General features: G+C 46.7%; 1 protein-coding gene across 3 annotated transcripts in view; it reads left to right on the forward strand.

Moving 5' to 3' along the window:
* Positions 1–16,401, forward strand: part of GGA3 (golgi associated, gamma adaptin ear containing, ARF binding protein 3) — a 1,381,263-nt gene that overhangs the window by 1,005,399 nt on the left and 359,463 nt on the right. The gene's annotated exons all lie outside the window — the stretch shown is intronic.

Consider the following 16,401-nt stretch of genomic DNA (forward strand, 5'->3'; position numbering starts at 1 on the left):
ATGGGCGCTACTAAAGCATCCCAGACAGTGGTCCCAAGAGGCGACATAACTCATTCTACCACTGAGGTTCGTTGAGGTGGAACAGAGTCTAAGGATGCAATAGCGCAAGAACTAGAAGCCTCACAATAAACAACCACTTCCTCCTCTGAAACTCCCAGTTTATTAGCCATAGTTGAAGTTAAGGAAGAATCAAGCATAGAGGTTTGACTTGCCACCGAGGCAGAATTCACTAAACAGTGCAGATTTACAAATAGCCCTCAGGTCACTTAGTGCCACAATGAATGCCTCAATAAAGTTAAAAAAAAAGCGTCCACTATAGGCTCTTCCTGGGCCTGTAGATCATGGCCCATGTTGTTACTAACAGGCATCGCCTCCATAGATGGAGATAAACAGAAAGTTGCAGTGGGCCCAGGTTGATTGAAGAAGGTGTGGGCATCAGATAATAGCGGCGAGCCATGACAAATAGTGACGAGAACTTGCCCGTCTCTAGACTCGGTGCTACAGGTGGATAAGGAAGAGCTTTGTAGAGTTTAAACTCCTCCATACTTCGCAGATGAGATTGGAATCAATACATAGGTTGAATAGTAGGACCACGCAAGGAGAGGCAAACTCTTTTACCAAATTTGGAGTACACAACAGGTGCCAATATGGATACGTCAGAGATTAAGTTAGATCCCACATGTTCAGTCAGATCCTCTGGGTCAACATGAGTCAATGAGACTGAGTGGTCTGCGGTAGAAGGTACATCGGTTGGGTTCCTTAGTAGCAAGAAATGTTGCTGTTCCGACGTGTTAGACCCGCCTCTCAAACAATCATCAGATATTTCCAACTTACAAGCCGTGGTCTTACCACTGCGTAAGCCTGGCATAGTTAGTGAGCAGCTAGTAGCAAAGAGAAGGATAGGAGAAAATAAACTGATGCTACCCCGTTTGAGTCTCAGCAACAGGAGCGGAATCCCGCACTACTTAAACCGCCCTCCAATAATAAGCTGTTTGGCCAGACAGTAATCACAAGTAGTGTGTCCTATCAGAGAGCTCAAAGACACCCTGGCTCGCAGTCGCTCTCTGAGTGAGTACTAGTGAGCCACTGTTAAAGATAGGCGGAATACTCACACAGTATGGTGATGTTTGTTGTTGTGGAGGATTTATGAAAAAGTTGTGAAGTAAGAGGGTTATCAAAACAGCACGCTCCCACGCCTTCAGTAAGCTCAAATGTATGAAACGAGCAACTAGTCTTACCACTGAACCAAAATGAGGGAGTTGAAAGGAAGACCTTTGAAAGTCAACTGCCGTAGTCCTGAGTACCAAGATTGGAGCGAAATCAGAATATGCGTGTGAGGACCGGACGCCAGGCAATCACACACACTCACCGCGGTGCTCCACTTCTTAAAGAAGATTATGGAGTATCACAATAGATATGATTGAGAGCCTCTGTTGCGGGCTGTCAGGCGAAAGACGATGTATCCGCCTGGCTGCCAAAGACCGCCTAAGACTCTGCAAGGCTCTGCACCGTTCCGCTTGAAGCTGGCTGGAGTCTTTGAAGGGTAGGCTCATCCTCCACAATACACCTGGGCAACTGAAGTAAGCAGACTCTGCTCTTTCGGACTTTCACCGCCTAAGACTCTGCAACAATACCAATGATACAGATAATACAGCTACAAGGAGAGGCCCCACAGGAGGAAAATGATTTGTGCATACAAATGGGTTTTTGCTTCTCACCACCAATTTAAATGGAGGCAAAACAGCACAGGGAAACTGGTAATGCCAAAAGGTTGGTAAGTGTAGCACTGGAGAAGTTGCACTTTCCCGCCCATGTGTCCAAAGAAAACATAGCGGTAGAAATAAACAAAGGGTGGTATGTTCCAAATCTACGTGAGCAAGTGTCAGAGTTTATAGGGAATTGTGTAGTGTGTCAGCACTTTTTGTCTGGTCATACATTAAAAACAGTAAGGGGGACATTGCTGCGACCGCAAGGGCCCTTCCGGTACTTGCATATGGACTATGTTGATACGCAAGACACGTGTACCTCTTATAGGTACATGCTTGTGGTTGTCTGTCCATTTTAATTTTGGCTTGAGGTGGGGCACTGTACAAAAAACAAAGCAAAGTCAACCACAAAGTTCCTAGTACGGCAGGTGTTTTCAAGGTGGGGTGTATGCGATGAGATAAGGTCGGATAATAGGCAAAACTACGCCTTTGACCTTTTTAAGGAATTAAGGCACCTCCTGGGATAAAACACAGGCTATGTACAGTGTACTGGCTGCAGGTGACCAGGATTGTGGAGTGATTACATGACTTGCTTAAAAAACGCGTAGCAAAGCTAACTACGACATTGTGCAAAAACTAGCTATATTGCTTCCATTGGCGTTTTTAGCCCTTCATAACTCACCCGTGCGGATCACCACTTGACTCCGCACAAAATTGTAACTGGCAGAAGGTTGAATGCGCCTGTCCCTCCTCCACGTTCAATTTTGGATGCTAATACCATAGCACAGGTTTTGGGAGAAGAGCTACAAATGTATCTAACTAAAATGGCAAATGCCCTCAAATACATTTCCGATAGGTTCAACAAGTCAGCCGACCAATGTTGGAGAACAGACAAGTGCACACAGAGGTAGAATTCCCACAAGCACAGCTCCTTTATCTGGGGCACCTAGTACTCATTCGTAACGTTGTATGCAGGTCGCAAGAGCCAAAGCTTACCGGCCCCTATGATGTTGTGTACACTACTTCTGCAGCCATGAAGATAAGAGAGGAGGGGCATGGACTTTCATTTCCGATGTACGCAAGGTCAACAGCAGCACCACGGAAGGAGACAAGAAAAGTGTGATTTGAGGGGAAGTATAACCCAGTTATCATTGAAATTCTTTACAGTTATACAACTTTACAGAAGGTCCACAAGTAAAGGGGGAGGAGGGCAGGACTGAAAGTGGGGGGAATGGAAGAAAGTATAAATATGATGTGAAAACTATAGGGATAAGATTGTTCTGTCTCTTTCTTGGTTCTCCTTTCTTCTTCCTTTTGTTTCTATTGTATAAAGACAATAGTAAAGGAGGCACGTACAAAGGCAAGTATATTTAGCAGTGAGAAGTTATATGACTACATTGGGGGGAGGGACACAGCATCTGGAAACATATGGTACGACGAGATGAAAAGGGTGTTGTGAGAGAGCACTAATGCCAGTTGCTATGTGTGCTAGCTAATCACACACATCTCGGGGACACTAAAACAGGTCTTGCCACAAGAAGTAGCAACAGAAAAGGAGGGATGCCTGATGTACTTGTCTTTATGTAGAACTCTGGGCCTGTTTCAGGGGCATACAGTAGAAGTGCAATGGATAGACGAAGGGGAGGAGGTATATGAAGATAATTATATATAGCTTGAAATCATGGCTAGGGAGGAGGCAACAACACATGTAATATTGGAATATAGCATAGAAGGTGCACAAAGGGGGGAACAAGTGGCCACTACCCACAGGAGAATATATTGCAAAAACTCAACAGGGCATGATATCTCGTGGTGCCACACCAGACCTGTGATGCAAATAGGGGTTCGGTATTGCACAATGCGAAGTGAGGAACGGGTAATGGTGCAGTGCCAGATGGGCTGCTGGAATATGAAGAAGGGGTGGTAAAGTAAATAAACAATGAATGCAGGGGAATATGGAATGTCAATGTACATGCTTTCACATGGATAGATGAGAAACACCGTCCAGTGTAAGTAAAACCACTCAAACAGTATTCCTTGTGTTTCAGCGCTAAAGGGGTGATCACACTGGGGATGAACACAGGCTGTTAGAAGACGATGAGTATCCCAGCACTGCAGAAAGGGACAGCGGCTGTGATTGATTACTGGTGGGCATGCAGATCCAGAACTTATGCCCAGCTGCCCCTGGATTGGGGAGGAGGGTATGTGCACTTGTGACCCTCCAAAACCCTGCTTTGGTCATTCTGCGGGCGGACCTGCTACCCTTCAACTAACTTCCTACATTACAGCACAGGAAACAACAAAAAGGGCGGAAGGAGTTGAGGGGTGAGCAAAGGAAAGTGGCAAGAAAGAAAAGGAATAGCAATTACATATCAGCCGAATCATCAAAGAGCTTGGACGCGATCCCACAGCACATACAGCGTTTTTAATAAGACATCAGTCTTTTTCACATACCTCCTACTTCCCGGGGTACAAGCAGTGGCAAATGCCAAATTCCTGCAGTTTACCCGCTACAAGGTGCTACAGCTGGCGAATGCAACTGAAAAAAGGACTGAATGCAGTGCGGTAAGAGCTCTGTGCTCCAGTATCGATTTTTTAGTGATCTAATGACTGCAATGAAGGGCAGGGTCTGCCACAAAATCGTGGGCAGCTGTTGTACAGCAATACCCACCAACAATGCTGCCAATGGGAACGCTCATGCAAGCTGTCGAAGAGGTACATACACTACATGAAGAAATTGTAAAGAAATACATTATACCGCCTCGGACAGTTGGCTGGACTCACTATTTGCCTAGGTACCATAGTGGCTAGCGGCTATGTTCAAAATAACTATCCCCATGCTCGTTGTGATACTCGATGCCTTCTGTGCCAGACAGTGGATCATCAAGACATGCAATTGCCGCAAGGGAAAAGTACAGGATACAATGGCTGCTAATAAAATTGTTAATGAAGATAGCAGATTAGAGAGGCAGCCTCCCAGGGTGAGTGAGGGGGAGGACGGAGTGCATATAGTTTTTCTAGGACCCCTACCAAATGCAGAAGACTGATGCTTTTTGAGTAGCATGTTCCATGGATGGATGGGATTGCCTAATAATTGGGGACACACTGGAGGGGTACGAGAAGGAAGGAGGGGACATTGGCAGGGTAACACATTTATGGATGCCCATGGCATGGAACAAAGTAAGGAAATGATGTGGGGGATTGTGTCGATTGAAAAGATCCATCGAAGGGGGGAACGTAATGAAGGTGCTGATTCGGCGCCAGACACGGGCACACACCTACCAATTGCAGGAATTAGAGGGGTGGGCCAGGATAAAAAGGGGGTCACAGGAAACTCTAGCGAGCCCCAGGAACCAGGCCTGGACATGAACAAGGGGGGCACTCTGTATATAACACAATATGGACAAAGGGAATCTGCTGCACAAATACAAAGGTGGCAAAACCACAGGTAAGCACACTTCATGGGGGTGTCATGATGGCTGCTCCCGGGGAGCAAGGCCAAGCCCAACGTCCCCGGAAGCAGACCTATCACCCACATCACCGGATCCAGCAGACCGCTACTGGGGCCCTTTGGACCACGTCCTGGCGCCTTTGGCACCAGGCTCATAAAAGGCTTCAGTCCTGGCGCCATAGGCGCCAGGCTCATTTGGTCAAAACATGTCATAATGCTTGGGTGGACTTACCTGAGGCAGACCATGCTGCTTACTCACCCAGAGCAATCCAGTCTGGCTGAGGTCTCCAGCCATTTAGACTGGGAGGAACTATTTTTCCTCTTCAGGAACTCTTTTTCTTACCTGGGTGGGGCCAGAGGAAGGATACTCACCTGAAGCACTCCTCTGCTATTTAAACCACGCCCGAAGGAATTCACGTGCTTCGCGTTATTCTGCATCAGCAGCAGGACGCTCACCGAGTCGGCTCCTGCATCCTGGCTCCTGACACGGCCGCAGCTCCTGGAACACCTGTAAGACAAAAGGAGAGAAAAGACAAGCATCCAAAGCTTTACTCACCGGAATCCTGCACTTGGGAAACCTTCTTCCGACAATCCTGCAAAAGAAAAGCACAAGGTTAGAGGCGCACCACAACGCTCGCCGCAGCGCCGCTTTCTCTTACCTTATCGTGGCCGCGCCACGTGCAGAAACGGCTACAAAGCTTGCTGCACCTCGGCACCTGCAAAAAGGGGAAAGGCACGGTTAGAAGCACTCCGCTTCACCCGGTGCAACACCTATTCCACTTACCTTTACAAGGCCTTACCACGAACAACAGCGGTTTCGACGCCGGCAGCGAATCGGCTCCTGCGAAAGGGGAGAAGGTGAGCATCGGACTTGATACAGGAGGGAATACTCACCTAAGGACTTACCAGATTTTGGTTGAACTCAATCCTCCATTCGGGTCAGAAGGGCCTTTCTGCCTTTTCTAGACCCCGGCCCGAAGGGGAAAAGACATTTAATATAATCTAAAGACTACATACTTACGGCAATCACGAAGTGGGATCGAACAGCCAGAGGAATCGCGCCCACTAAATACCCCAGTGAAGTAACTGGAATCAACGCGCCCCTGCACCAGAAGCAGGAAGGAGGGCTCATCCTTACAGAAAATAAGAAAAATTATCCTACGAGCAAGACAGACGAGATTCGGGGGACGGCCAGTCCAGTCCATCTTCTGGGCCCTGCGCTTTGTAGAAGAATTGGTAGCAGTCCAGAACGGGTCAGCGCCTCTGTGGGAATCAGGTGAGCGTTACAGGGGGTGCTGCAGGAAGGCCTCACCCTGTAATCCAGCTTTGAAAACACGGTCCGTACACTGCACCACTGTGGCTGCAGGAGGGGGAGGTGAATTCGGCTGCTCGTCTCCAGCAGACAGCATTCACTGGGAACAGCACCGAGCGATACAATCAAGTTTGGCGAGCCAGTCCCACGGCTACACATGGGAGCTGGCGAAATCAACCTAATCCAGAGAGGCATTCGCATAACACCACATGCAGATTCAAATCTCCCCTTGGCTAGCGGATTTGGGAAAAAGTATGGGGAATGAAAGGGTGCTCAAAGAAGAGCCAATCAAAGAGTAAGTTTTGGTGTCCCTGGAAGGTAACAAGCCCACTGTGTGTCCACAATAGTGTTTGCGAAGGTTATCATCTGGCAGGTGCCGTGTGAATGTCTCCCTTCCCACTAGTTCAGGGTGTCTTGTGTTTCTTCCTTCCTGGTGCTGACCAACGGCAGACTAATAAAGATCCGGAGGTCAGTACAATTATGTTATTACTAATTGCAAACAGTTTGCAGGGTGGAGCGGGAAGCAATGTGGCGCCACACAGGGAGGAAATGAGCTGAGAGATGTCAGGTCTGTTTGCTGCAGTCATGTCGTACTAACGTATGTCTAGCTATAGGGGTATGACGTATTATAACCAGTCCGCTTCAAGAGAACTGAGAAGATGTGAAGTTTTGAAATACAACTGTTTCTAACTTTATGCACATTGAATTAGTGGTATAAAAAGTGATGTTTGCTGTGATCCAGTTTGTCAGTGCTCATCAACCAGTTCTTTTCCACTGTGCTGTTTGATTTGTGCTTTCCCAGCTGTAATAAACAGTGGCGGAGTCCCGAGGAGAGTCCCGTTCTACCCGAGAGGTTGATGCGAGTGAGGAGCTGCAGCGACTTGTGTGCTCTTTATTCTTTTGGATCCACTGTTCACTGTTCCTTTAACACTGACTCGGTTGACTCCATCTTAAAAGGTGTACACCTGCATGGAGCACCGCGCGGAGTCCTGAGGAGAGTCCCAATCTACCCCAGTCCACCCCGGACCAACGGTTAACGAAAATGAAGCACGACCAACTGTCCCAATTGTGTTGATGGCCTGTGGGTGTTGCATGATGGGCCCTCAGACTCGACAGAAACAACGAAACCAGTTTGAACTCGAGCGTCAAGGCCCGTTTCGCAATCCGCCATGTAACAACGAAACGAAAATAGAAATGGAAACCAATAGAATCTCTGCAGTCCCTGATGAGGTAAGCAACAAAATGACTGCTTCTGTCTCTCAGTGCGACACTTTTGCAAAAACATGACAAAAGTGCATTGCCTTGTCCCATAGAGCCACTGTCATTGGCGTCATTGGCAAAATCCTCGGTAATATCACATGGGACCTTGCCAGAGGCGGAAAGTATTCTCACAAAAATGCCACAGCTTAAAAGCAACCGCTTGATCAAGTAAATCCTTGGACAGCTGATGCTCGAGATCCTGCAGCTGCCTATGTGACAAATGCAGAACGCTCGTTTGCCCAAGCACGAAAATACAGGGCTCCAACTATCGAGGTTCCTGACATTAACACTATCGAGGTGAATACATCATTATTTCATTTGCCGTTTGATGTTACAGATACAGAACTGTTGCAAATTCAAATATCATCAGAAGTTGACAGTCTAAATTTTGTTTTTGTTCCCCCTATTGAACAAGCTGAGAGTAATACAGAGCTGCAACATTTGTTTGATGTACATTACACCAACACTGTACTTTTAACAACTAAAAGCTCTTCTTCATCACTGGTAAAGAACTCAATACCTGGTGTTTCCGATGCTAAAAGCCCTAGATCATATATGCAAGTTATTTTGCCAGCTTCTATCGACTTACCTGACTTAACAATTGGAAATGTGCGTCCAGATATGGTGTTACACCATAATGCAGAAATCAATCCAGGTAGTCGGATTCAGCACCCGGAAGCACGCAGCTGCGACTCAGGACCAATTAATCGAAAATTTACAGAGACTGCAAGTTCTGACGTCTATGTCTGCTCAGCCGACAAAACGGGCAACGCACGTGCACATGCGCCACAGACCATCTGAAATAGACCATGTCGGGCGAGAAGCACGATTGATTGAGCGATTGACTGCTGATTTCCCTGAGATCAAGGAAAAATTGATTAACAGCTTTACCGATACATCAGAGAATAAATCTTCAACTCAATGCAATCGAGCATCAAAGGAGTGTGATTTCCACTTGGTGCATACTTTATCAACTCTGACCACTCCTAGGAGCCTGGAGCAATGCAGATCTTTGAACCTTTGAACAGCAAACAACTGAATTTAACAGATAAGTCAATACACAATCCTGAGGTTAATATGTCAGGTCACTTCGGAAAGACAATGGCGGACACTGTTGAGTACACGTCACAAAATAAAAAATGGCAGCAGCCTCTGGCAGCACAAATGCATGACCCGCCACAACATATATCTCCCGTGGAGTCAGCCCACGATTCAAATACCAAAACGAATCTGTCGATGGCGGTGGTGATACAGATCCATAACAACGTGCTAGCAGCCACATCACTAGCACTTATTCCTTTTGTAAAGTTGTATGACTCCCTAAATGATTCATTGAAAGACCAAGGCGGACAATTAAACAACTTAATTTCTAAATTGGGAAACATGGAGCTCAGAAATGCTGTTTTACAAAAAAGAAAGAGAGGCTGAAATTTCCGCTCCATGGCAATATCGCTTGGGTGATCTGGTAGCCAGACAACACAAGGCTAATTCCTCGTTAATGAATGGGATACTCGAGTGCACCAAATGGCTAAGGCACAACGATTATAGGAAATCTGACTCTCATCCCTTGAATCCTACAATGGTTGATGTTGGATCCCAGAATATCGCCACTCTGCAAGTCCCACAGGGACCATTTATTCTACCAATTATAAAGTTGTGCAATTTCCAGCAACAAACTGCTCAGGAATCGATTCCAGATATCTCAAAAGCCACAGAACAAGTCGATAGTGCTGTTTTGATTCTTGGATCGACTGGTTCGAAGCTAAATCCAAATGACACAATTGTCGACAACAACCGGCTTAATACCCTTGAGGCTTCTAAAGACTCACAGCCTCCCGCACTGCCAAATATGGCTAGTGCTTTAAATGAAGTTTCAAGCAATGGAAAGCAACTGACTTTTGGATTCTTTTCCGGTGCTGGCAAATCATTATCTACTACTAAATCCCTGAAAACATGTGTAAACTTAAAAAATGCAACAGCTGTTCGTACTAAAAATGTCAAAAATGTACAAAGAATTCCATAAATGTGAAGCAATTTGTGAGAAATCTTCCAACACCACAAAAACTTGGCCTCTTCGAACGAAAACAAGAGAACAACAGCGATCATGCACCTATAAATTTAAAACCAATCGAAGATCCATTTATCGAAGACCATCAGATAAAAGCCCAAAAACAAAACCCAAACAAGCAGGCTCGGCTTGACTCGGAGGCACAAACAAGTGAGGCACAAGACTGCTCTCTAGAGATATGTGAATTCTCTACTTACTCGATCGATTCCGATGATTCAAAGAGCTCAGAAGACTCCCCAACAATTAATGAAAGAGTCACCAACAAACACGATGATTGATTGAGATACCAATAGCTATCAAGCAGAAGCCCAGCGTTTTGGAAGCAGCGTCTTCCAAGGTTACCAGTTTGACCATTAAAGCAGCAGCATCAACTTCTCAAGCTGCTGCTTTGCAGGAGACCAGAAAACAACAACAAATTTCAATCCTAAAATGACGTCTGCTCAATTAAACACCCGTAAGACATCACAACCAAGAAATCACGGATTGCGATCAGAATAACAAAGCAGTTTGGCCTGGAGGATTCGGGTGGAGAACCTGTTTCCTGAAGACAATGATATTAATCTTAATAGAAGAAACGTGATGCGGTTATTACATAACATACCATCACTACGCACAATCACTTGTGGTGATATAGTGATTGTAGAATACATCTCAGAAGATTCAGCTGACAAGGTGTTTTTACACATAAAATCAAAAGCAGTGGAAAAACACTCGTAGGACGAGATACTATTTTATGGCTTCGAAATTCAGCTTGAGAGGGATCAGGCTAAACCATTGGATGATATTACACTGCAGGCAAACGGATCGAAATCATCCAATGATTTGCGTTGTGAGACATTAAGGCACCAATTCAATCTGAAATCACCATGGTCTCCAACTAAATTTCGTTGAACAGATAACGACCGAAATGCCAAGAGGCTCGGTCATCCAAATGAGAATCGAGCATAACTAGCACAATCAATTGGAGAAGAACTATGCGGGATAATATTGTGGAACACTAGAGGTTTCCATCATTTGTTCTAAGACTTTCCATTCCCCCTCTCCAATAACTTTGTGATCTGTCTTCAGGAAACTTGGTTGCGGGAGACTCCATTAAAGGATGGCTACCCCATTTTGCTAAATAATGCCGGGAAAAATGTCAGGGGTCGTCCCTTCTCCGGACTCCTAACAATGGTGAATAATTCATATGGGTGGGCAGTAAAGCAAATCTTTAACCCAAATATTTTAGTTCAAGGGACTTTATTGAACCTGCAACCTCCCACAATGATCAATTGAAACATTTACTATTGATAAATACATACTGGAATCCAGCTATGATCTCGACAGCTAGTTTCTTTAAAGCAGTGATCTCTATAATTGACCCTTGTCTGACGTCCTGTCTAGAACTTGCAATAATAATTTGCGGAGATCTAAACTTCTCTTGGTTTGAATTGCAGCAATTAAGGTCACCCGATGAATAATTTGCGGAGATCTAAACTTCTCTTGGTTTGAATTGCAGCAATTAAGGTCATCCGATGTCCTTACCGCCTCTTCAAGAGGCGACATGTGGATGCAGGCCATGAAAGCTAGAAACTGTGAGATGCTAAATGGTTCTGTCAAAGGCGACATTCCTTCCGGTATTACCTGGCAAGGAAAGTTAAGCCACAAAACGTTGGACTATATTTGGCTGTCCTCATCTTCTTGGTCAAAAATCGACAGCCTGAAAATTCAATTCACAAGACATCTAAAAGCGATCATCACTGGAATTAACTTGGTCATTGCAACGGGTAGTTAATCTGAAGGTGTATGTCTGGCCAGTAGAAATAAATCAAGGGGGCAACAGACTGAGGATCAATGAGTCCCATATAATGTTGTTGAGACAAAGGTTAAATGACGACTTGAGTTCATCATCTACAAGAATAAATTACTCACCCTTTCTCATTCAATTTTGCTCAAAAAAGCTAAATGCAAAGTGCCATTCACATCCAAAGAAATATGTCTTTAGTGCTCAAGTAAGTCTTGAGAAGAAAAAAAATGAAAAACAACATCAGACAATTAAAAAAGACTAGATGTGGAGATGATATTTCTGTAGCCATTAAGAATTGTAAAATGAAATATCGCAATTGGCTTAACTCTTTCAAAATAATTAGACCAAGAACGTGGAGAACTTATTCTGAACTTGATTGTCCAACATAATTCCAGAGAAATTCTGAACATTTTGACCATAAATTCTGCCCAAGAGGCAAGATTGATAACCGGGATCACTATGTCAGTCTGGGAAGATCATTTCAAAGGTGTCTTTAATGATGGCCATGATTGTGTAGAGGCAGTCATTCCAGTCAGTTCAGAGCCCTGGGGCGTCTGTGAACTCCGTAAGGACATTGTAAGCATAATCCAACAACTAAAAAACTCTCGAGTTGCAGGACCCGACGGGCTGACCAATATAATGCTTAAGGCAAAAAAAGAAGCATGGCCCAAATTTATTGTAGAGCTCTTTTTCGGTGTACAGTTAAAATGTCGAATGAATAATTTCGAATGCATTCATTTCGAAAAAATAGTCTAAAAAAAATGTTGAATATTTATTTTTTTATTTTATGTTCTTTTTGGGGTTTGGCTAGTAAAAAAAGTGTTATTAAAAGAAAAAAAGGGGTTAGGGGGGAACACCCCATTAAAAAAATATATATATTTTTATAAATTCAACATTTTTTTTCGACATTATTGATTCGAAATGAATGCATTCCTAATTATTGAATTCGAAAATATCACTATAAACCCTCTTTTTTCCTTATATTTGTCTCAAAGGAAATTCCGACCTCTTGGAAATTTGCAGTAATTATTCCTATATTCAAGAAAGGCAATAGGGATGAGCCTGTAAACTAATGCCCTATTGCCCTATTGGATATAATAGGTAAGATCTTTGCTGCTTGCTTACAACGTAAAATTACTGCCTGGGCGACTTCCACCAGCCTGATGGATTGCTGTCAAACTGGCTTTACCAAAGAAGTCAGAACTGAAGTAAATCTTCAAATCGTCATTCTTTTGAAACTTGAAGCTATGAAGTCTCATAAAAAATTATTTATGATCTTTATAGACATGAGGCAGGCGTTCGATACCATCAATCATTAGAAACTGTGGAAAGTTATTGCATGGTCCTGCCCGCTACCTTTACTGCATCCACTGATGGCACTACACAATGAAACATCAATTATAGTGCGCATCGATGGCAGTGGTCTATTGACGAATGAAGAACCAACAACCAATGGCGTAAAACAAGGTTGCCCTTTGGCAGCTCTACTATTCAAACTCTACATCTCTGACATCTCTGAAGCTTTGAATAGTGTCCACCGTTTTCCACCAAAGTTAAAAGGCCATCAGATTAGCTGGGCGCTCTATGCTGATGACATTGTGCTGTTTGATCAAACTGAGACTGGGTTACGACGACTATTGACCAAATTGGTCTCTTATTTACAGGCCAATGATCTCACAATTAACTCTGGTAAATCAAAAATATTAGCATTTGGAAGGAATCGACGCTCTAATAAATCCTTCAAATGGACCGCAGCAGGTGAAACAATCAAGTCTGTCTCAGTAATGCGTTATTTGGGAGTTCAAATCAATAAATCCATCAGAGAATGGGATTGGGTAGTAGATCTGAAGCATTGTATGGTGACATTTACCATCCAAGGTCAAAGGCTACACTTTGAATATGGCAAATTTACTTTCTGTCCAATAAGGTCCTTCTATTTGCAGAAAGTCATTCCGGCGTTAACACATGGAGCAGATGCTGGCCTAAATATTGATCATAGTATTTGGGCAACATTAGAGGGCCATTTTTGGAGAGGGGTATTGAGATTGCCCATCTATTGTAACAATCGGACATGAATCAGGCTTAGAGCCCCTACATGGGATAATTCAATGGAAACCGATTGCTGTCTTACGTAAAATGTATTTGACTACGGCTGCCTCACCTTACAGAATATTTAAATCGACAACTAACAATTCCCATTCTGTAATTCTGTTGAGTTGGGCTAATAAAATCAGGAAGACCTTAGAAGTGGCCGATATGGGGGGGCGTGGCGTGGAGCGCGAACGATGAAGCCGCTCCTGTGATGGTCTCCGTACGAGACCTGCGGCAATGAAACAAATCTGAACTTCGAGTGATCGGTCTGCGGCGACCTTCGGTCCATGAGAGAGTCGAACCCCTGAGGCATCGGCTGCTGCCTGGGGGGGCGACAATATCGCTCCAGGGGATGAGGTTCGGCCCTTCTTCCCGGCACCCCCACCTCCTGGCGGGGCTTCCAAAATGGCGGACATGGGGAAATATCCCAGCCGTTCCTGAGGCGGGATGCGTTGAGCTTCGGATCGGTTCCTTGAAAGCTGGACCCAATCCGATATGGGCTGATGGCCCCTGCTCCGCAGTGGCTGGGTGGCCTCCCCCCTCCTCCATCCTCCCTGTGCTGAGTTCGTCGGAGGCCCCGGAGCGGGGTGGCTTCCACACAGCTCCCCGGTGCCGTAGTGGCTCCTTGCCGAGGAATCGAGGAATACGCCTGTGAAGTGAGAGCCGACCCCGCAGGGGATCCAGCGATCCCAACCCCCGCAGCGGAGAGCGAGCTGACGCCCTCCCGGGCCCACAGCAGGAGCGCGGCCATCGGGGAGCCTGGAGCTTGGGGACACAGAGGGGCCCCTGATGCTGCTGTGGTGAGGCGGGCGCCCCCCCTGCAGACGGAGGACCCGACCGCCGTGCTGAGGCAGCATAGCTGAGGCCTCCAGTCTAGCCTCCTCTGGGGTTCCACAGGGACTGCTGCCTGCCCCACTCTGCCCCGCCACCCCACGCCGGAGTCCCAGCACGGATACCGCTGTGAGCGGGAGTCCCTTTCGCCGACCCCTACATCAACAGGCGCTCCGGCTCCTCCTTCCAGGGGCGCCCCGGCCCACTCTCATTCTGCCCGCTAGGCCCATTGCCATCCCTGGAGTCCCCAGGTGGGATCGGCTGACTGTCGGCTTCCCCCCAGCACCAGTGACCTGCCCGGCGGCCCGGGCCCTGATGAGGTAGGAGAGTGTTTAAGGCCTAACTAAGTGCCGGCTGGCTGCTGCTGCCCAGAAGACCGGGCGGTGGCCCCCGCCTGAGCGGTGGTCCCCGGGAGCCCTTCTTGACCCCCCCTCCCATCTGGTGAACTTCCTGGGTGCCCCGGCCCACCCCTGTTGTCCACAACTCAGCCCTGAGTCTTGGCTCTGGGGGTCTCCCTCACTCTACCTGATACGTTACACCCACCTCCCTTCAGTAATTCACGTTGGAGGCATATCTGCGGTGGCCCCTTTCTAACGCCGGTGAGGCCCGGCTTGAGGATCCTTGTCGCTCTTGATAGACTGCCTGTTCTCCTGAGTCTCCCCCTCCCCACAAGTCGCATCTATCTCCCCTGGGATCTCGGCCTCTTGCCGCCTCAGATTAGAGAGCTCCATCTTGCTATCTCTAAGCACTGCGGTCACACCAGCCCGGAGCCCCTCATTTCGGCACAATGTCAAAGCCAACAAAATCAGCCAAATCTTCGGACATCTCCACTATGCTGATGGCGGCAGACAGAACAAAGAAGTCGGACCCTCCCCCTAAAGTGACCCCACAAAAACCCCCCGAGGAGCAGGGAAAATTAGCCACTAAGGAAGACATCCAGGCCATTATGCAGGACATCAAGGCGGAGTTCAGATCATGTATGTCAGGGCTTACTGCGTGGATGGACCAGACCGATCAAAGACTGATCAAGGCGGAACAGAGGCTGGGCGTGGTGGAGGATCTGACCCAGAGTCACGACGCCACGATCCTAGACATGAAATGGGAGATCCGGGCGCTACAGAACAAGAATGAAGTGCTGGAGTTCAAGCAAGAAGACCTAGAAAACAGGGCACAACGAAATAACTTGCGCCTCCGAGGGGTCCCGTTGACCATCCCAGACAAAGAGTTGCCAGAATACATTGGCAATTTCCTCCAAGCTCTTCTCCCGAACATGGATAGGACCTAACTTATCCTGGATCGCACTCACAGGCTAAGATGTGGGGTGGATTCAGACGGGCCCCCGGACGTTACTACCAGGGTCCATTTCTACGCTAGTAAAGAGGCCATCTCGGCCATTAGCCGCACCAAAGATGAACTTTCGTTCATGAGCTCCCCGCTGCAGATTTTCCAGGACCTCTCGTTAACGACTCTACAGAAAAGAAGAACCCTTAGACCTCTAATGCTATTCCTACAGAGCCGCTATTCCCCTCCACTCTCCAATTCTCGTTTCTGGGAATCCAGCGCAGAATTAGCCACCTAGAGGACTCGGAATCCATCCTACACCCAAGCTCGCCGGAAGCCTCGACCGCTCAGACCCCGCAGCACTCGCCTGAGGGGGCGGAGCAGCTACCCCAGAGACAACAGCAGCAACCCTGGTCGAAGTCACTGAGACGCCGAAAGATAAAATGATACATCCCGGACCAGAGGTCATTCCCTGACCGATCCTAAGATGAAAATAGGAACCAGTAACGCTGCGGGTGCTGAGCGGCCCATACCCCAATCCAAGCAGCATGTCATCAACTCACCCTTGGAGTCCAACCCTACGTGGTGGTTGGATCCCAGCCCCGTTGGCTGGGA

The sequence above is a fragment of the Ambystoma mexicanum genome, chromosome 3q, assembly GCF_040938575.1.
Source record: "Ambystoma mexicanum isolate Mex_15411 chromosome 3q, UKY_AmexF1_1, whole genome shotgun sequence".
NCBI lineage: Eukaryota > Metazoa > Chordata > Amphibia > Caudata > Ambystomatidae > Ambystoma > Ambystoma mexicanum.